Source organism: Tachyglossus aculeatus, chromosome X1 (assembly GCF_015852505.1).
Source record: "Tachyglossus aculeatus isolate mTacAcu1 chromosome X1, mTacAcu1.pri, whole genome shotgun sequence".
NCBI classification, from domain to species: Eukaryota; Metazoa; Chordata; class Mammalia; order Monotremata; family Tachyglossidae; genus Tachyglossus; species Tachyglossus aculeatus.
The window spans coordinates 87,061,867-87,084,541 of record NC_052101.1 but is presented as its reverse complement, the minus strand read 5'-3'; the positions used below and the strand labels follow the sequence as shown (position 1 = coordinate 87,084,541).

Genomic DNA, 22,675 nt, shown 5'->3' with positions numbered 1-22,675 from the left:
ATCTGACAAACATTAAGGACGGGTCTTAAACTCATCCCCAAAAGGTCATCTGACCAAACTGCTGCTTTATTCACGTCCTGCCGAGATATTTACTGTATTAGTATGTGTGAAATGGACAAAAATAAAACAAGATGCAAGTGATGTTTCAATCTCTGTGTTTAACTGACATCCCCCTATTCTCTTCTTCCTACCTCTCCAGCTCATTCCAATCCAAAGGACACATGCAGGTTTGGGGAATATAGGAAACCCCAGAAACAGGGAAACTTGCACAGGGCTAGGGGAGTGAGATTTGGATTTTGGCTAAAATGTTCAGAAACTTGCATTGTGCGGGACACTTCCAAATTGCAACTCCAACCCCCCACCATCCCACTATCCCCTGAAATGGCTCCCAAAGCCCCATTTTTGGCAAAGGTGAAAAGATGGCCACAAGAGTAGTGGTAGAGGGAAGATCCACACTGGAAAGCTGGTTGACAGGTACAATCGAGCTGGCAGAGATGGAGAGATGCAGCTCAGCTTTGAAGTGGCTATCACCATTGCTCCTGTGTCCAGGGGCTGCTCTCTAGGATTCCTGGCACACACAGCCTGCACATAGTTGCCCCTAAGCTGGAAACCTCTGGAGCAGTACCTCTAGTCAGAACCTGGCTACCAGATGTTTCTGGCATAGGGGACTCTGCTGGATCGCTCTTCCTCTTTCCATTTACCTGCTGCTGTCACCAACGGATGACACTGTCAGTCAATCAATCGATCCTATTTATTGAGTTCTTACTGAATTTACAGGCTGGAGGATGAGCTCGTCATTGGATAAGTCCTTTGGGTTTGTGTGGGTATAGGAATACATGTCTTTTACCATTGCTGGGGAGTTTCTCTATTTTTCTCCTTTCTCTAAATTCTCTCTGCCTCTCTCCCTCTCTCTCTGCTTCTGGCTCCTTCACCCTCTCTCACTTGGCTGCTCTTTCTATTGCTCTCTCTTTGTCTCTCTGTGTCTTTTTGTTTCTGCTTCTCTTTCTATTCATCTTCCCTTCCCCATCTTTTTCTTCTCCTTAGTTTTGGACCACCGCTCCACTCCCACGGAAACCCCATTTGCCAGAAGCCTTGCCTCTTTGAACCCACTTTGAGCTCCAAAAGATATGGTCACTTGATTTTGGCCCTTTTCTTAATCCCTGAACACTAGCTATATTTCTTTAATCAATTTGGACTCTGAATCTTTGCGGTATCAACCAAATGGTAAACATTTACACACTTGAAAGGGTTGATTAGAACATGATTCTTCCATTAGCTCTGGGAGTGACTAATGCTATTCCCCTCCTAATCTCCCCTCTACACACACACTTTGTAGAAGAGAAAATAGAGGCTCCAATCGTTTAAATGACTCATTCAGAGTCACGGAACTCTCCGGCAAAGACCAAGATGTAATGAAATACTCATGACCAATAAAATTAAAGAAAGGCCAATGGATAGACTGTAAACTCTTTGAGGGCAGGGATCATTACCACCCCATACTGTACTCTCACGAGCACTTGTATGGTGCACTGCAAACAGTAGACACTCAATAAATATGACTGATTGATTTACAGGGATTCTGAACTCAAGGTTCTTGTTGTTTTGTTCATGCCTGCATATGCTCTCAGAGAAGTAGCTCTCTTGTATTTATGTTTCCTTCCTCTAAAGAATTTTGAGTTGTTTTCTCCATCATTTAACTATCATTTAGGCCCTTAAGTTGCTCTCTGCAAGAATCCCCCCAAACAACTATCATTTAGGCCCTTAAGTTGCTCTCTGCAAGAATCCCCAAAAACCCAAATCAAAAAACGTAAATGAACAACAACAACAAAAAAAAACCCACCCAGAAAAAAGTTTGGTTAGTCAACCTTCAAAACTTGAAGAAAAATGGCCACTCATCTGACCACAGAAATCATGGCCAGGCCTCGTCCCTCTGAGCAACTCACACAGTGAAAATAGACTTCGCTTAAAAGGTCGTAGAACCAGCTAACCGGGCCTCCTGCAGCCCAAGTAATGGTAGTGGATGATTTTCTGCTTAGCACAGAGAGGCAGCTGCTGCTCCTTTCCTTAGTCATGGAGAAGCCCCCTGTATAGACCTGGGAAAGAAGTGGATGTGTGCACATTGCTGTTGAACTGCAAAATGTAGCCTCACAAGAACAGCCTGGAGAGGCAGCTGATCTGTATGTCTGAGCGAAGCTATTATAAAAATACGGTCTCTTGGACACAGCTTTGGAGATATTTTAAGCAGAGACTATTTTGGAAAGCCCTACAAAGCTAGATATGACCCTTCTTCTCAGGATGCAGCTTTGAAGGAAAACTTGGAGTGAGAACGCTTTGCTGTAATTGGCAAGTCTCCTAAAAACCCGCATTTGGTTAGCTCTCAGAGGCTGTTCTTCTGCCTTCACTGCCGAACATTTGTTGAGCTCAACAACCTCCTTTGTCTTAAACTCAAGGGATGCCTTCCCCACTAACACATATATGTCTCTTTTTAAATATGCCCTGCTGTAAAATGGATTAAATGTTGGCTTAGAATAATATCACGGAAAGGAAATAGCTGAGAAGAAAGCGGCTGATAGTAGGTGGGGGGGCAGGGTGAGGTGGGGCGGTGTGTGTGTGTGTGTGTGTGTGTGTGTGTGTGTGTGCGTGTGTGTTTTGTGACTGGCACTTGTGGAGTAAGCCTTAAGAAGTAATCAGGTTAATCAGAAGTTGAGAGTCCAAAAAGCAGGGGTGATTTGCTTTAAAGGAGGAGGAGAGTTAAAAGTGTTTCAAGTGCTGCAGTAATAGAGACCTACATGTGTCTTACATTCTTTCTGAAGATTTGGGGCTTAAATAGTTCCTTATTCTAATCGTAAACCCCTATTTGACTCCCATTAGTCTCTTAGCACTCAATCCCTACAAAAGAATCCAGTTGGATGCTTTCACTTAAACGTGATGTGTGAATTTTAATCCCTAGCCTAAGCATGTAATGAATCCGTTGGGATGAATATCGATCAACGGAGAATGCACTTAGAAAACTGTGTGGCAAATTTCTGAATTCAGTTGAGTATTTCCTGTTTTATAATTTGCAATATCATTTTCCAAGAACTCTGTCCCTGCACAAGGGATTATTGAGCATATTGCTTTACATAATCTTAGTCAAGGGTGCTTAGTACAGTGCTCTGCACACAGTAAGTGCTCAATAAATATGATTGAATGAATGAAGTAATAACAATTACTAATACTTATGGTATTTGCTAAATGCTTACTATGTGCCAAGCACTGTACTAAGCTGCAATCTCAGTCCCACGTGAGGCTCACAGTCTAAGTAGGAGAGAGAATAGGCATTTAATCCCCATTTCACAGCAGGCTAGTGGTGAAGTCCAGATTAGAGTCCAGTTCCCCAGACCCCCAGGCCTGTGCTCTTTCCACTAGGCCATGCTGCTTCAAACTCCTGATTATCCCATCTCTGACTCATTGCACATTCTTTTATCCCTGAATGGAACTCCCTCCCTTTTCAAATCTGCCAAACCACATTCCGCTCCACTTTTAAAGCCCTCCCCAAAGCCAACTCCTCCAGGAAATTTCACAATCAATTTCCCAATCAATTCATGTCATCCCATCAGCCACTCTTAGTATGCAAGGGTATATCTGCATTTCGATTCCACTTATTTATTCATGTGTTTTTCATTTTTTAGTTTGATTTTACCAAGTTGTCTATGTTACATGTATCCCTATTATGTATTTACAACTTAGTAATAATAATAATACTTGTGGTATTTGCTAAGCACTTATTAAGTGCCAAGCATTGTACTAAGAACTGGGATAGATACAAGATAATGAGTCAGACATAATCCCTGTCTCACCTGGGCTCACGGTCTAGGGAGGAAAAGGAACAGGTATTTAATTCCCATTTGAAAGACAAGGAAATGAGGCACAGAATAGTGAAGTGACTTGTCCAAGGTCACACAGGTGGCAGGTGCCAGATCTGGAATTAGAATCTATGTTCTCTGGCTCCCAGGCCTGTGCTCTTCATTTTATGTCTGCCTGTTTCTCCTACTGGGAAGCAGCATGGCCCAGTGGAAAGAACATAGGCCCAGGAGTCAGGAGACCTGGGTTCCAATTCCAACTCTGCCACTTGCCTGCTGTGTGACCTTGAGCAAGTACTTCACTTCTCTAGGCCTCAGTTATCTCATTTGTAAAATGGTGATTAAATCCTCCTCCCTTGTACTTAGACTGTGAGAACTGTGAGCCCCATGTGGGACAGGGACTGTGCTCAAACTAACTCGTGTCTATCCCATTGCTTAGGATAGTGCTTGGCACATAGTAAGTGCATAACAAATACCACAGTTATTATTATACTTCATGTTCCCTGAGGGCAGGGACCTTTTCTTTTACTTTTGTTATACACTGAAAGGATCTAGTAGGGTACACGGCACACAGTAAGTGTTCAGTAAATGCTGATGATGGGAATGTGTATAGGAAACAGAACTGCTAATAACCGAATCTTGAAACACAAAGGATGACTTCACCCATCAGATAATGATGTTGAGCACAGCATCATGTGCGCATGGGCACTTACTAAAAATATACCAAGATGACTATGATGATGACAATTCTTAGTTACTCTAAACCTAAAAGCACCTTTGACATTTCAACTCTGAATGGAGAATATTCGTTGTGCAAGAGAAATAATTTGCTTCGTGAAAAGAAAAAAAAAACCCATTATCCCACCTATTTATCCATGTATAGTGTTCAAGGCCTGAAAAAAGAATACCTATGAGCTGCAGAAGGAGAAGTTTTGCTTCCTGCAGAAAACATTACTGTGAGCTCCTCCATCTTAGGCCTTCAAAGACTTTTACTGAGATTTTAGAGAGACTAGCCAAAGTGGAAAAGGAGAAATGTACTTCATGAGAACAATCTCCTGCTTGAATTTATCTACCTAAGGTCTTCAAGGTATGAAAAGCAAATATATGAGATGGAAAAAGGAGAAATCTGCTTCATAGAAAACCTCACCTGATCATTTTTCTACCTAAGGTCTTCGAGGGCTGAAAAGAGCATAGATGGGGTGAAAAAAGGAGACACTGGCTTCATGCAAACACTCTTCTAATGTTCTGTCTAAGGTCTTCAAGTCCTGAAGAGAAAATAGATGAGCCGGTAAAGGAGAAATTGGCTTCATGTGGACACATCTCCTGTGCATTATTAGTTCACCTCAGGCCTTCAAGGCTTTTTAATTGAGAGTGAATCGAGATTCTCTGAGGTGAAAAATGAGAAGATTGCTTCATGCAAAAACCTTCTGCTTTGATTTCTCTACCTCAGGTCATCAAGGCCTGAAAAGAGAATATATGGGGTTAAAAAAGGAGAAATTGACTTCATGCGAAGACTCTTCTAATATGTTGGCCAAGGTCTTCAAGGCCTGAAAAGTAAATATATGAGCCGGAAAAGTTGAAATTGGCTTCATGCAAACAACCTCCAGGTTTTATTTCTCTGCCTAAGGTCTTCAAGGCCAGAAAAGAGAATATTTGAGGTGTAGAAGGAGAAATTTGCTACATGCAAGCAGTCTGCAGCTTTGATTTCTCTACCGAGGGTCTTCAGGGCCCCTAAAGAGGAGATTTGAGGTGACATGCCGACAATCCCCATTTTGTGTTTCTCTAAGATCTTTATAGACGTAGAATATTTCAAATGAAGACAGGGGAAATTTGATTTATGCAAACAATTCCCTGCCCTCATTTTTCTAAATCAGATCTTCAAGGCATGAAAAAAAAAAAAAAAATATATATATATATGGGGTTCAAGAAGGAGAATTTAGCTTCATGAATAAACTGTCCTGCTCATTTGTCCACCTTAGGTCTTCAAGGCCTTGCCAAGAGAATATATGAGGTGAAAAATGATTAGTCCACTTCATGCAATCTCCAAGTGTTACTTCAGTAAGGTCTTAGGTCTTCAAGGCCTCTAAGGAGAATATCTGAGGTGAAAAAGGAGAAATTTGGTTCATGCAGTCAAACTCTAGATTTTATTTCTCTAAGGTCATCAAGGCCTGAAGAGATAGTACATGGCATTAAAAAAAGAGACTTTTGCTTCATGTGAAAAATGTCCTGCTTATTTGACAACCTAAGGTCTTCAAGGCCATCAAAGAGAATATCTATGGTGAAAAAGGAGGAATTTGCTTCACAAAAACAATCTCCAGCTTTTATTTCTCTATACAAGGTCTTCAACGCAGACCTCCAACTGCAGATATACTTTTGCACATTACTCCACCTCAGGCCTTCAAGGCCTTTTATTTGAGAATGAATAGAGAATATGTGGGGATTGTAAAAGGAGAAATTTGCTTCATGCAAACCATATCCAGCATTTTCCTTCTCTCTTCTCTAAGGTCTTCAACCCCTCTCATGGTCACACCTGGAAAGTTTTCAGTACTCTCCAGTCTCAGCTACAGGAGGGAGAGTCAAGCATAGGTACACCCATTCCATTCCTGCCTTGGCCAGTGGCTAGTGAGTGGAAGGCAATCTGCTACAAGTTAAAACTCACCCAAGATGGGCAGCAGCGGCATGGAAGAAAGTCGAAGGTGGAGACTCGTTTACTGCGTGGAAGGAGGCAATGGTAAACCACTTCTATATTTTTACCAAGAAAACTCCACGGATCCACTTCCAGAATGACTGCAGATGGAGAGCGGGGCATTCTGGGAGTGATGTGTCCGTGGTGTTGTTATGGGTCAGAAACGACTCGATGGCATAAGACAAGGTCTTCTCCAAAGATCACTGTCAGCATGAATCAATTTGATTTTACTCAGAGAATGTACAGAGGAAATTTTCCCAGGAGCAAAATTTTCATTCCCTGAAGCATTTCAAAGCATGTGTATCAGCAAACCCTCACTTTCACTTTCTTAAAAAAGCATCTGCCCATAAACCCTGCCACTCTGAGTTTACATGCATCATTCAATGTTCCCAAATTACAGCAAATGATGTTACAAAGCAGCAGAACCAAAGGACTCACAACCACCATATAAAAAAGGCCATACCAGAAAAGACAGATGTCCTGATTGCCATGTCTTAGACTGAATGTAGGTGGCTGCTGCCTCGTGATTTCAAGGGCTCTCAGATGCACATCCAACTACTCATTTATGGTGGTTAACCTGGAATGTATAAATCTACTATTGAAATCAATATGCTGTAGCAGGACAACTGTTGTTTCTTTAATGTGTTCAAGTCAAGTCTAATTAAATATTGGTTTGGGTGAACCACAGAAACCTCTAGAGCTAACTGAATGCATAAGCTCCATTGCTGAACATTTCTCATTAACATTTGACCTTATCTCATAATAGTGATGGCGAGCGGGTCTGAGATGTGGAAAATTTGCCATTGGCTCTCTTCTCCTTAACCAATCTGCAATAGTTAAAAAACCCAAACAGTACACGTTTTAGGATCAGTCAGAGTTTAGGACTGTGAGAGGTAGTTTTGTTGGCACCACAGTGGGCATTCTAACAAGTCCAATATAAAGACATCATAGGGCTAAGGATATGTTTTATATCGAATATCCGTCAACCAAAAGACAAAAAACCAGGGTAGTTCCACATGGATGAGTTAAACATGTTAAGATGCTAGGGATTCATTGCAATGTGCCTTAATTGTGAAGGAGGGACTTCCTGATATCTGTCACATCTGATATCTGGTTTTGAATATTTTAATCTTCAAAACCATTATCCTATCTTCTGTCTCTGCCTGCACTGTACATATGGGAACCTTGGAGTGTGGGAGGCAGATAGTGAGGGCAAAGGAGTTTGTTGCAGGAAAAGCCCAAACCAAGAACAGCAGACTGGGGAGAAGGGAGTTGAGGATGGGCCAGCCTGGAGCTAGAGGCATGGGGAACAGATTATCATTTCAGTCAGCTGCAACAGCAGCAGTATTTACTAACAACAGCCCAAAGCACTGCACTAGGTGATGGGGAACATACAAAAGAAAAAATATGATCCTTGCTCTCAAGAGGTTTACAACTGAATGGGGGAGAAAAGTGGAAGCCAATTGGTTTATACACAATCTTAATTCCCATTTTACAGATGAGTAAATTGAAGCACAGAAAAGTAAATCAATCAATCAATCAATCGTATTTATTGAGTGCTTACTGTGTGCAGAGCACTGTACTAAGCACTTGGGAAGTACAAGTTGGCAACATATAGAGACAGTCCCTACCCAACAGTGGGCTCACAGTCTCAAAGGGGGAGACAGAGAACAAAACCAAACATACTAACAAAATAAAATAAATAGAATAGATATGTAAAAGTAAAATAAATAGAGTAATAAATATGCACAAACATATATACATATATACAGGTGCTGTGGGGAAGGGAAGGAGGTAAGATGGGGGGGATGGAGAGGGGGACGAGGGGGAGAGGTAGGAAGGGGCTCAGTCTGGAAAGGCCTCCTGGAGGAGGTGAGCTCTCAGTAGGGCCTTGAAGGGAGGAAGAGAGCTAGCTTGGCGGATGGGCAGAGGGAGGGCATTCCAGGCCCGGGGGATGACGTGGGCCGGGGGTCGATGGTGGGACAGGCGAGAACGAGGCACGGTGAGGAGATTAGCAGCAGAGGAGCGGAGGGTGGGGGTGGGCTGTAGAAGGAGAGAAGGGAGGTGAGGTAGGAGGGGGCGAGGTGATGGAGAGCCTTGAAGCTGAGGGTGAGGAGTTTCTGCCTGATGCGCAGATTGATTGGTAGCCACTGGAGATTTTTGAGGAGGGGAGTAACATGCCCAGAGTAAATGACTTGCCCAAAGTCACACAGCAGACAAGTGGCAGGGCTGAGATTATAATGATGGTATTTGTTACATGCTTACTACGTGCCAAGCACTGTTCTAAGCGCTGGGGTAGGTACAAGATAATCAGGTTGTCCCACGTGGGGCTCACAGTCTTAATCCCCATTTAAAAATGAGGTAACTGAGGCACAGAAAATTAAAGTGACTTGCCCAAAGTCACACAGCTGACTAGTGGCAGAGCCAGGATTAGAACCCATGACCTCTGGCTCCCAAACCCATGATCCTCTGACTCCCAGGCCTGTTTTCTTTCCATGAGGCCACACTGCTTCCCAATGTTAGAAAACAAAACCAAGAAGTGAAACAAATTGATCACATATAAATAAATAATTAGCTTTGCATGTGCATGCTAAGGTAACTGATGGGGTGGAATGACTTGAAAATAATAATAGTAACTGTGGTATCTGTCAAGTTCTTACTATGTGCCAAGCACTGTTCGAAGCACTGGGGAAGATACAAGAAAATCAGGACAGACACAGTCCCTGTCCCACACAAGAATCACAATCTAAGTAGGAAGGAGAACAAGTATTGAATACCCATTTTACAGGTGTGGTAACTGAGGGATAGAGAAGTTAAGGGACTTACCCAAGTTCACACAGCAGGCACATGGTGGAGCCAGGATCCTCTGACTCCCAGGCCCATGCTCTTTACAGTAGGTTATGCTGCTTTTCAAGTATGGGGGGTGCGGGGGGAGGGTGGCCAGCTAATGCCTCTTGGAGGAGGTGTCCTTTTATAGGAGGGCTTTTGAAGGTAAGGAGAAACTTGGTTTGGTACAATTGAGGAGGGAGGGAGTTCCAAACAGGTGAAAACGGCACGAGCAACTGGTTGGGGATGAGAGAACCGTGAGATGCAGTTAAAAAAGTTTGGAAGAATGACAGAGTGAGAGCTGAAGTGTAGCAGGAGAAGAGAGTTGATGGATAAAGAGAGAGACATCTGGTGAAGAGCTTTGAAGCTAACAGTTAAGAGTCTAGGGTTATGCAAGTAGGAAATGAGTAACCACTGGAAGCTCTAGAGGAGGAGTGTGATGGATTCTGGATAATGTCTTTAAAAATGGATAAATACAGCAAATGCAGGATAGACTAAAGAGGGACGGGTAGGAAGACAGGGAGCCCAGAGGCAGTTACAGTAATGCAGCTGGGAGGTCATGAAGGGCTGACCCAAGGTGGTGGTACTGAGAGCAGAAAGGAAAGGGCACACCTATGAAATATTATAGAGGAAGAACTGGCAGGAATTAGTGATTGAAAGAATGTGGGAGGTGAATGACAGAGAGGAATCAAAAGATGACACCAGGATGGGAGTTTCTGGGCAGGTCTGTCTTCAGATGTTAAGTGAAATATGCAGCTTCCTCAGGGCGGCACGTGGCAAGGATGGTCATGTGCATCCCAGGCTGCCCAATTTGGCCACTCACTTGGGACATTCAAGGTGGGGCCCTTACAACAGACCTCATTAAAATGGTCACCCAACATCCACAGGGTCCCTGCCATGCCCCTCCGTCTGTGCATATGCAGCAGTCATCTTTCATTTTATTTTTTACATAGGTCCTCCACTTCTCCTCAATTGGAAACAAAGGATTCTTTTTAAAAGATTTGACTTATTTATGTATGTATGTATCTATGTATTAAAATGTCAGGGAGCTGTTCCCCTCCTCTGCTCTATGCCTTCCTATTTTCCCAGGACCTGAACTGGGTAACTGAACAGGGCCATTAGTTGGCCTGAGGCAGGGGTGATCCATGCTTGGCTCTCCCCGCCCCAGGGAAGACAGAAGGGTGGCCTGGGGAAGGGGTGAATCCAGGGTTGGCTGTCCCTTTCATTCATTCATTCATTCAATCATATTCACTGAGTGCTTACTGTGTGCAGAGCACTGTACTAAGCGCTTGGGAGAGTACAACAATAGATACATTCCCTGCCCACAACTGGCTTACAGTCTGGAGACTCCAGAGGTCCTGGGGATGCACAGCATGAGATCTTGGGGCCTGACAAATGGGGCCTTCCCACTCCCTGCTGGCCCACAGGCAGCTGGCCAAGGAGGCAGGGAGGCAGATAAGCAGTTTGGAGCTGTGAGCTGGGATCTGGGATAGGTCGGGATGGGAGGGGCAAGTGGCTGGCAGTGAAGGTACCTCATCTGGGTCATGTCGGAGAACTGGTTTAGAGCCGGGTAGACTCAAGCTGGGGAGAGAAGTCAGCTGTTCGCAGACTGGAAGGTACAATGAACCTGTTGACTCCATGTTTTTGCACAGGTTCCCACAGCTGGGGAGGGAAGGGAAAGTCAGGACCCTGAGCCTCTACCCCAGGGAGCAGAGCCCAAAGATCACTGTCCATGTTGCCCAGATTCTTCCTTTGGATCCCAGAGGGGGAGTATGGGGAAGGGAAGTCTCGGGAGATGTCAATGAGCAGTAGTGAACATAGGGAAGAGAGGAGAGGAGCAGGCTATAGGCTGCAGGGTAGAGGGGTCGGGGGGCAGAATGTGGGTATAGACAGAAGAGGGCAGCATAACCTCCTTGTGGGCAAGGAACACATCTCTCCACTCTGTTGTACTGTACTCTCCTGGGGAATTAGTTCAGTGCTAGGCACTCAATAGAAACCACTGATCAAGTGATCAAAAGGGCTGACCTGACCAGGGGCTGGATGTGCTGAATCTAGAGGGACCCGGTGAACACAGCTGTAACAGTTGCTTCTTCTCTGAGGTGGGCAGCTGAAGCTGCTTGTTGCGTGCTGTCCCTTGCCTGAGGCTGAGTGGCATTTCCTGGCAGGGGTTTGGAAGGGGGCTTACAAAACAAGAATAAAGAGGGAGAGGGGAATAAAGGGCAATGGTCACACAAGGAAAAGAGAAAAAATAAAAACCCAAAATCAATATACGAGACAAGGATGGCGATAATTTTGATGAGAACAGCAGGGTATGGTGGCTTAGGAGCCGAGTTCCTGGTTCAACGGTCCCAGCCACGACCACACCAATGACCTTCCCGACATTCTAAAAGTTGAGAAGGCCTCCCTCTGCAGCAGTTTCTTCTCCCTCTCCTTAGATGGGGAGCCCCATTAGATACACAAACACTCAGCACAGTGCTGGCACATAGTAAGCACTTTGCCAACATTACAATTATTAGTATCATTTCCCAGGCTGGAACAGAGGCTGGGGGAATTCCCGGTTGAGCAGACTCTCTCCCGAGCAGTTTGTTTTGGCAGCAGTCCAGTGTCCAGGGACCTATTGTGGGGGTCAATCAACCAATCAGTGGCAATTAATTGAGCATTTACTATTTGCAGTACACTGTACTAAGCGTTTGGGAGAGTAAAACACAACCAAATCAGCCTGCAGGAGTTTTCTCTTCCTTTCCTGGGTTGCAGAAAGGGGTGATGGTATTCTCAGTGGCATGAGGTTGGACAATCTCTTTGACAAAGAGGCACAGTGAGAAGCTTAGCTTGAGAGGATCAAGGAGGGCAGGCTGGGGTTTAGTGGGAAAAGAGAATTGATAAATAAAAGGGGGAGAGATGATTTATTACTTTAAAGCCCATGGTCAGGAGTAGTTATTGAATACATAATCAGATTGGATACCGTCCCGGTCCCACATGGGGATCATAGTCTAAGGGGGAGGGAGAACAGGTATTCCACTCCCATTTTACAGATGAGGAAACTGAGGCACAGGGGAGTTAAAGGAATTGTCCAAGGTGACACAGCAGGCAAATGACAGAGCTGGGATTAGAACTCAGGTCCTCTGACTCACAGGCCAGTGCTCCTCACACTAGGCCAATGTCTTTCCCATCTTCAAAAACCAAAAGACAAGTATATATGTATGTATGTATGTATGTATGTAACCTCGAAGGCGAGAACTAGTAACTCCAGAACAGCTAGCAATGGACAATCTCTGCCAAGGTTAGTTTGGTGCTTAAAATTAGGTTTACCCCATCCATATTTGGTTCAAAAAAGTAACTTTCAACTAGAAAATTCCTTTTCAAAAATACACCTGGCCCTGTGGTTACATTGCCACTGACAGAGAAAAATTAATATGACCCAGGAATACAACTGCAACACCCAAGAGCTTCTGATGAATATGATTTCCCATAAGGCCATTTTAGTGAATAACCTGCTTCTTTGTGAAGGGTTCCAGTCAGCCTCTAGAAAACAGAAATCACACTGCAGAATCTCAAGACAAAACTCTAACCTTTCTGAAGGGAAATGGTCCACGTGCCCAGATATCTGTTATCCTAGTCTGTTGGAAGCAGATGTGATAGGAAAGACATCCTCCGTGAAGTGAAATATTCTTTGTTTGAACCGGAGTAGAATGTAAATAATCTTTCAGCAGATGCTCAGGATTTTCCGGTAGAGCTTTGTTTTGTTTGTGGTCAGCAAGTTTATAGCTGTAGTGATGATTAAGCTTCTTCACCTGGTGTTTGCAATTTACCATGAAAGAAACACTGCATTTAAATTGTGTCTGCCAAGGGTATCCCTCTTTTCCAAACACTGCAACAGATTTGTCAAGAATTACGCTTATCCAACAGGAAGTTATCTCCAAATGGTACCACAGAGCTAGTGAGATGGAAGATAGAAAAAAATGCTCATTCTTGTTCTACCACATAGGCTCTAGAAATGGAAAACAATTTCCACAGATTTTTCTTCAGCATCAGCATCTACCTTTTGGGTCTCAGCTTTCCTCCAAGGTACTCATGGAATTTTTCAAGAAATCTGGCTGCCATTATCACATTTCCCCCAGAGAGGGTATCTACCTCACCCAAAATAAAAGACTCATATCCACCCTTTGATCTTCATAGAAAGAAACCCCAACTCAACTTTGCCAGAAAATTGGGCTGTCACTAGGGACGTGACCCCTACTAGCCAATGAAACTTCTCTGGGGGAAAGATGCAGACCCACAATACAAGTTCAGTGTACCTTGCAGGGCAGATGATAGCAAAATGTAACCAGGATGACCCTAGCTCATTTGTCCTAGGGTTGGCATTACAGGCCTTCATGGACTAATTTGGGATTACAGGCCTCACTGTTTCCATGAGATCCCCTCCGACCAGCCAGCACAAGATGACCTGGAATATTCTCTTCCCATCTTAAAATCAATCAATCAATCAATCAATCGTATTTATTGAGCGCTTACTATGTGCAGAGCACTGTACTAAGTGCTTGGGAAGTACAAATTGGCATCACAAGCACATGTCCCCCCACCTTCTAGACTGTAAGCCCGTTGTTGGGTAGGGGCTGTCTCTGTTGACAAATTGTACTTTCCAAGTGCCTAGTACAGTGCTCTGCACACAGTAAGCACTCAATAAATACGATTTAATGAATACATTTCCTCAAGAAGCCTTTCCCGACTAAGCCCTCATTGCCTCTTCTCCCACTCCCTTCTGCGTTGTCCTTGCATTTGGATTTTTGCCCTTTATTCACTCCTCCTTCAGCCTCATGGCACTTACGTACTTATCTGTAATTTATTTATATTAATGTCTGTCTCTCCCCCTAGATTGTAAGCTCATGTGGGTAGGGAACATGTCTACCAACTCTGCTACATTGTACTCTTCAAACTGATGATCTACCCCAACACTTAGTTCAGTTTCTGGCACATAGTAAGCACTTAAATAAAAAAAGGCACTTAGTAGAGTGCTCTGAACCCAGAAAGCACTCAATAAATATGATTGCTTGATCGATTGATTGGATCTAATTTGGTTCAAGTGAATTTGAATACTCTCCCCACTCTGTAAAACATCACAGCAGGAAACGCATTGAGGGCACTAAGTACCTAAAAATATGCATTTTCGATCACCTGGAAGGGATTTAGGACAAAAAAGAAATTCCTAAACTTCCTAGTCCCCACAATCTATCCATCAATCAATCCATTCATGGTGTCGACTGAGTGCTTACTGTGTGCAGAGCAATGGACTAAGCATTCCGGAGCTCCTTGTGTGGCTATCAACTCCATTGTATGGCACTTTTCAAAGTGCTTAGTCCAGTCCTCTGCACACAGTACCTGGCTCAATCAATATCGAGTGACTGATTGATTTGGGGAGTTGGCAGACCTGATCCCACAAAGCCCTTATATCTCACTCTTTGCTTTGGGTTGGCCCAGTCTAGTTTGTTATGGCGTTTCATTAATCCAGGTCATTACATTGATTCCATTCCTTGGCCCCCGCTGGTGACCCAATGAACTATCATTGGACTGATGGGCTTCTTCTCCCTTCTCCTACTACCTAGGTCCCAAGACCTAGAATTAGGCAATAATATTATTATTATTAATGGTAATAATAATAATAACTGTGGTAGTTATGTGCTTACTATGTGCCAAGCACTGTATCAATCAATGGTCTTTATTGAGTGCTTACTATGTGCAGAGCGCTGAGCTAATCAGTGGGTTAGAGACAAGATAATCAGGTCTCACATGGGGTTCGCAGTCTAAGTAAGAGGGAAAATGGGTATTGACTCCCTATTTCGCACATGAGGGACCTGAGGTACAGAGAAGTTAAGTGCCATGCCCAAGGTCACACAGCTGGTAAGTGAGAAGCAGCGTGGCCTAGTGGAAAGAGCAAGGGCTTGGGAGTCAGAGGTCATGGGTTCTAATACCGGCTCCGCCACTTGTCTGCTGAGTGACTGTGGGCAAGTCACTTAACTTCTCTGTGCCTCAGTTACCTCATCTGTAAAAATGGGGATTAAGACTGTGAGCCCCATGTGGGCCAACCTGATGACCTTGTATCTACCCCAGTGCTTAGAACAGTGCTTGGCACATAGTAAGTGCTTAACAAATGCTATCATTATTATTATTAAAAATCAGGTCCTCTGACTCCAGGCCCATGCTCTTCCCACTAGGCCACACTGCTTCCCTTGCTCCAACTACCCGAGTCCCATGACCTAGAATTAGGCACTAGAAGGGCAGCAACCAGAGAAAGCCTCCCCTCTCTTTATGTTTGTTCTTCTGCTTTTGACCTCCATTTCCCTACAGTGGCTTAGTCTGGGAAAGAGGGGTCTTCAGGGCAACCCATGGCTCTCCATTGGATTAGCCCAGGAAAGCAGGGGAGGGATTTCTGGTTAAGTGTGGTCCCCCTGCCTCATAGCCCTCCTTAGCATGTTTTTCCACTCTATCACTATCTACAACTAGCACTTCCATTACCAAACCCCTTTTTATTGCCAATATTCTATATTGTAAGACGTGAGAGTCTCCCTAAACAAAAATGAACCAACTGGATGCAGACAATGGGAGGGCAGTAAGTAGGGTAAGCCATTTCTCTTCTTCATGTGTCCTTCCACTGGCCCAACCCAGAAAAGGCGGCTTCTGGGGAATCATTGGTCTTCATACATTCATTCATTCATTCATTCATTCATATTTATTGAGCACTTACTGTGTGTGGAGGACTGTACTAAGTGCTAGCTTCTGGCTTCCTGACTGAGGATGAAAAATGTGTGAATTTTTTTCATTATTCCTTCACTGATTACAAATGTCAACTGCATATCGAACCCACTCTGCACAGTGTAAGAACGAGAGTTCATCATCCAGAAAGTATGGCGTCAATTGCAGCACACAGGCTGTAGTTCAGAGCACTGTGTGGGACACTCTAGCTTGCTGAAGGAGAACTAATGGAGATGGGTGCACTTTGTTCCCAGGAGGTCTTTCTGCTTCAGAGTGGAACCTTATGGGGGAGGATGGTTTCACAGTCAGACAATTACTAGGATCAGACCCTCCCAATTAGTCCAGAGATGGAAATCTGGTGACATTGTGCTGCTCCCTGAAACTACAGCTCTTGCCTGTTTATGCCCTGTTTTGAGGCTCCTGTTGTTTTTTGCCAACTGTTTAGTTAATAATAATAATGATAATGATGGTATTTGTTAAGTGCTTACTATGTGCCAAGCACTGTTCTAAGCGCTCAGAGAGACACAAGGTTATCAGTTTGCCCCAGATGGGGCTCACAATCTTAATCTCCATTTTTCAGATGGGGTAACTGAGGCACAGAGAAGTGAAGTGACTTGCCCAAAGTCACACAGCTAACAAGTGGCAGAGCCAGGTTTAGAACCCATGACCTCTTCTCCCAAGCTCTAGCTCTTTCCACTAGGCCATGCTTTAGGTGTATGGAGGACACTGTGTTTTTGTTGTTGCTGTTATTGATCTCTGCAGGGTTTTTTTTTTTTTGCTTTTTGGTTTTTTTGCTTTTCCCTTGGCTTTTGCATGGAAGTGGAAAAGAACCCTAACCCTTCCAATAAGTCAATGTTATGTGTTGTTGAGTAGCCAATAATGGTTTACCAAAGGGTAAGGGTACAGTGATGTCTGTAGCTATTGAGGCCTCAGAAAATTTCTGTTTCATGACCCAAAACTGCACCCTTTTTCCCTACCAGCCAGGTGGCCTTTTGTGCTTCTGGGCACAGGGGGACTGGGCGGAAGAGTGTGGATGGCTCAGTGCAAACCATCACCACTTACTGGCAAAACAGCTCAAGCACTTGTCCTACTTGTTGGTGTTAGGACAAATCCTTGCCCTCTTAGTCATTAGAGTCTGAGCAATGCTCACACTGAATGACGAGGGCCAGAAAAGTCACCCTACTCTATTTTCATGGACAAATATGCAAATGTGCAAGAGATTTTCTCTCAGTAACACTCACATTCATGGATGCAATCTTAATATTGGCAGCATCATCTTAGAATCGAAGGACAACTCTATGGCTACCTGTGTCCCATGGCCAGCCTAAAGTGTAAGAAGAGAGGGAGAAAAGGAGACTAAATATTTATTTCAATGTTCTTTGTTTTGGTTTATCTTTCACTAAGCTGAGTTAGTGGACGATAAACCAAAATATACTGCTACTGCAGTTAGTTAATCATATTTATTGAGTGCTTACTGTGTGCAGAGCACTGTAGTAACTGCTTGGGAAAGTACAATTCAGCAGACACATTCTCTGCCCACAATGGGCTGGCTTACAGTTAGAAGGGAAGAGACATTAATATAAAGAAATAAATTACAGATATAACTGCTGTGGGGCTGAGGGAAGAGTAAAAAAAGGGAGCAAATCCAAGTGCAAGGGTGAGGCAGAAGGGAACAGTAGAAGAGGAAATGAGGGCTTAGTCAGCCTCTTGGAAGAGACATGCCTTCAATCAATCAGTCAATCAAATAATGGTGTTTATTGAGCACTTACTTTGTACAGAGTACTATATTAGGTGCTTGGGAGAGTACAATACAGCTGAATTAGCAGACACGTTCCCTGCTCTTAACAAGCTTATAGGTTAGTTGGGGAGACAGACGTTAATATGAATAAATAAGTAGTTTATAATATATGATATAAAAGCTTCATTAAGGCTTTGAAGGTGGGGAGAGTAATTGTCTGTTGGATATGAAGAGGGAGGGCATTTCTGGTCAGTGGCAGGAAGTGGGCGAGAGGTCAGCGGCAAGATAGAGATCAAGGTACAGTGAGTAGGTTAGCATCAGAGGAGCGAAGTTTGCGGGCTGGGTTGTATTAGGAAATAAGCTAGGTATGGTAGGAGGGGGCAAGGTGATTGAGTACTTTAAAGTCCAGGCTCAGGATGGGGAAGGCTGAGCTCAGTCTTTTGAAAAAATAAATATTGTTAGTTAATTTTATGGTATTATGTGCTTACAACATGCTAACCCATAACTTAATATTAAATACTGGGGTAGACATAAGGGGATCTGATTGGATACAGACTGAACTCCGCATGGGGCTCACAGTCTAAGAGGCAGGGAGAGCAACTTGTTTCCTTCCTTTTTGCTTTTACCTAAATGCCCTACATTTGGCCAAAGAGCACCTTCCCTCCTTCTAGACTGTGGGAAGGCACTGTTGGGTAGGGACCGTCTCTATATGTTGCCAACTTGTACTTCCCAAGCACTTAGTACAGTGCTCTGCACACACTAAGCACTCAATAAATACGATTGATTGGTTGATTGATTGATTATTGGGGGGAAGGGAGTCAAGAATTTTTCATGGCTTTTGGTGGCCTTCACATTTGTCTGCAAGATTTGGTTGTCGTTTTTTATAGGAATTTTCCTGTGGAAAATGACCACCTGAGGCCCTGAAATGAAGAAGGCAAAAGCTACTTTAGGTACCATGACAACATAGGGAAGCAGCATGGCCTAGTGGATAGAGCATGGGCCTGGGAGTCAGAAGTCGTGGGTTCTAATCCCGGCTCCGCCACTTATCAGCTGTATGACTTTGGGCAAGTCACTTCACTTCTCTGGGCCTCAGTTCCCTCATCTGTAAAATGGGGACAGTGTGAGCCCTATTATGTGGGACAGGGACTGTGTCCAATCTATCTTGTATCTATCCCAGGGCTTAGAACAGTGCCTGGCACATAGTAAGTGCTTAACACATGCCATTATTATTATCATTAGTGTTGAATGGTTTATCCAGGCAAGATCAATTCATGTCTGTGGAGTCCCAACCTCCAATTCTGCCTCCCAATTTATGCCATGCCCCTTCATCTAAGTGGCAAGTAGTATTTTCTAGCCCTCAGCCCTGCCACTCCAACCAATTCTGCCCCCCATCCCCACATTGGGAGGCCTCGCCTTGGGAGAGTACAACAGAGCCAGAAGACATGATCCTTGACCTTAAGAAGCTTACAGATAAGCAGGGGAGGCAAACCCAAAATTATTTGCAGAAAGAAGAACAGGGAAAAATGGATAGGTATGAAGAAAAAGTGCTTAAATATTAGCATATGACTGCCAGAACTCTGAGGCAGCACTCGCCAAACAGGCAGGCTTCTGGACCAATCAAGAAGCAATCTCATGGAAAAAAAAAAAAACACTCTACTGGAACTAGCTCAAGATAGTGCTTTGGAGTCCAACCCTGTTAAACTGTGATCAAAAAAAATATCCAGCATTCACTCCTAAAAGCTAGCTGAATAGTAGGAGAGATATTATTTAGGACACTAGGAAGCCTGTAGATTTGGGAAAATCTTTTCCAACTTGCCATTAGATTTGCTTTGAGCAGGCACATCTTTCGAGTTCTAATGTCTGATTAGAATGCAAAGTGCAACTCTGAAAGGAAAAAAAAACTACAGCAAGTTTAAACATCACCAAAGATAATAAAAAGGGAACAGAATCAGGGCTGTGACTAGCACTTAATTTGTTTAAGATTCTCTACCTAGCTATCTGCTTGGAACAGAGAGTATGCAAATACTGATTGCAAAGGTTCAATCACCAGTCCTGTACTCCAAGCAACCTCCTTTCAGAAAATATTCAGAACAGCAGCCTCAAGGAAGAAGACGAAAGGGAAGCCACTAAAGACACTCATGTTCCAGGACCCGAAATGTCAAGGGCGCATTTCAGAATTACAGATTATTTTTGAACTCTCCCCAAAGTGATTTTCCCCAATTTAGCTGCCCACACAAATACAGAACTTCAGAGATTATCCGTGTGCAAGTGCAAGACATTACTTATTCACACTGTTCGGATTTAGGCTGACTCTTCTAGTGGGCTAAAATAGGCTTGAAAAATAAAATAATCTCCTGAGGTTGGCAGATCTTAAATTAAATGATTCAAATACCATTCGGGCTGATGAAAGGACTTTATCCAATTTCCTCCTGACCACATCCTCCTCTGATACCACAGGAAAGATACAAAACACCCAGGCATTCACTCTGAAGAAACAAAATATTTTTAGATCCATAATCCCCTGAATGGATAGAGTCATATTAAATATGTATTACTTTTTCTTGACAACAGATAAATCCAAAGAGAGAGGGAAGAAAGGTTACTGAATAGAAAAGAGTCAGGTGTAATTATAAAAGCAGAGCACCCAAAAAAGAATGATTTGGTTCCCAGTTTCCCTTTCGATCCTCTCCGCTTCTGTGAACACTATAAGGCAAAGCAACATCTTCCATAAAAGCTACACAGTTGCATTTGAAAATCACAGAGGTTAATGTGAGAAGTGTCTGGCTCTGTTTTCTTTGCTTTATTAAACCGGGTACTCTCAAAAAGGTGGCTTTGCCTTTTTCCACTTTAGAGCAACTAAAATATGAGCATATTGCTTTATATGCAAAAATAGGCATGATAATTTGAATAAATGTGTGCAAGCTGTGCTTTCATAATCAACGATACCCCAATATATCAAACAGCCTGTTGGATTCCTTGTAACTGATGGATGTTTCAGCATTCAATCCCACACACAGAGTCTGATAAACTGACCAAACCGACGAACTCCTTTTAGACAATTACTACCAATATACTCTCACCACTTCCCTAACTGAACAGGCACCTACTCTTTTCATTCTTCCAAAGGATAACAAAAGACTTTTTTAAGTCTTTTTTCCTAAAACTTTCTCTTTTCAGAAATCTGTTTATACTGCGTTGAGCACTGAGTAAAAAACAAAACAAAACATCCAAACTAAGAAATATGTATAACAGGAGATGGAATGCCAAGGCTGAAGAAATACAAGAGTAAGCAGACCAAAACCAAATCAAGGACCTATACACACATCCCTGAAGAGTGTAGAGGTTTCCCTTGGCAACTGTTGTTTTTCCAACCAAGGTTTTGAGTACAGTACCTAGTAGCATGGCTCAGTGGAAAGAGTATGGGCTTTGGAGTCAGAGGTCATGGGTTCAAATCCCAGCTCTGCCAACTGTCAGCTCTGTGACTTTGGGTAAGTCACAACTTCTCTGTGCCTCAGTTACCTCATCTGTAAAAATGGGGATTAAGACTGTGAGACCCCTGTGGGACAACTTGATCACCTTGTAACCGCCCTAGAGCTTATAACAGTTTTTTGCACATAGTAAGCGCTTAATAAATGCCATAATAATTATTATTATTTTTTCAATTTTCTGTACACTATTCGGCTACCATGGAATGCAGCTAGGAGTAACCGTGGTTTTTTATGGTGGTAGGTAATATTACCTGTCATTTCAAGCCAGCTGTGCTCTCACTGGGAAAGCATTGTGTTCTCCCATTATTGCATCAGTAGCTTATTAGTATTACCCATGGAATCAATCAATCAATCAATCGTATTTATTGAGCGCTTACTATGTGCAGACCACTGTACTAAGCGCTTGGGAAGTACAAATTGGCATCACATAGAGACAGTCCCTACCCAACAGTGGGCTCACAGTCTAAAAGGGGGAGACAGAGAACAGAACCAAACATACCAACAAAATAAAATAAGTAGGATAGAAATGTACAGGTAAAATAAATAAATAAATAAATAAATAGAGTAATAAATATGTACAACCATATATACATATATACAGGTGCTGTGGGGAAGGGAAGGAGGTAAGACGGGGGGATGGAGAGGGAGACGAGGGGGAGAAGAAAGAAGGGGCTCAGTCTGGGAAGGCCTCCTGGAGGAGGTGAGCTCTCAGCAGGGCCTTGAAGGGAGGAAGAGAGCTAGCGCGGCGGATGGGCAGAGGGAGGGCATTCCAGGCCCGGGGGATGACGTGGGCCGGGGGTCGACGGCGGGACAGGCGAGAGCGAGGTACATTGAGGAGATTAGCGGTGGAGGAGCGGAGGGTGCGGGCTGGGCAGTAGAAGGAGAGAAGGGAGGTGAGGTAGGAGGGGGTGAGGTGATGGACAGCCTTGAAGCCCAGGGTGAGGAGTTTCTGCCTGATGCACAGATTGATCGGTAGCCATTGGAGGTTTTTGAGGAGGGGAGTAATATGTCCAGAGCGTTTCTGGACAAAGATAATCCGGGCAGCAGCATGAAGTATGGATTGAAGTGGAGAGAGACACGAGGATGGGAGATCAGAGAGAAGGCTAGTGCAGTAGTCCAGACGGGATAGGATGAGAGCTTGAATGAGCAGGGTAGCGGTTTGGATGGAGAGGAAAGGGCGGATCTTGGCAATGTTGCGGAGCTGAGACCGGCAGGTTTTGGTGACGGCTTGGATGTGAGGGGTGAATGAGAGAGCGGAGTCGAGGATGACACCAAGGTTGCGGGCTTGTGAGACGGGAAGGATGGTAGTGCCGTCAACAGAGATGGGAAAGTCAGGGAGAGGACAAGG

General features: G+C 43.8%; 1 protein-coding gene across 1 annotated transcript in view; it reads right to left on the bottom strand.

Annotated features, from left to right (window-relative positions):
- Positions 1-22,675, bottom strand: part of OSGIN1 (oxidative stress induced growth inhibitor 1) — a 342,694-nt gene that overhangs the window by 163,818 nt on the left and 156,201 nt on the right. The window lies entirely within an intron of this gene.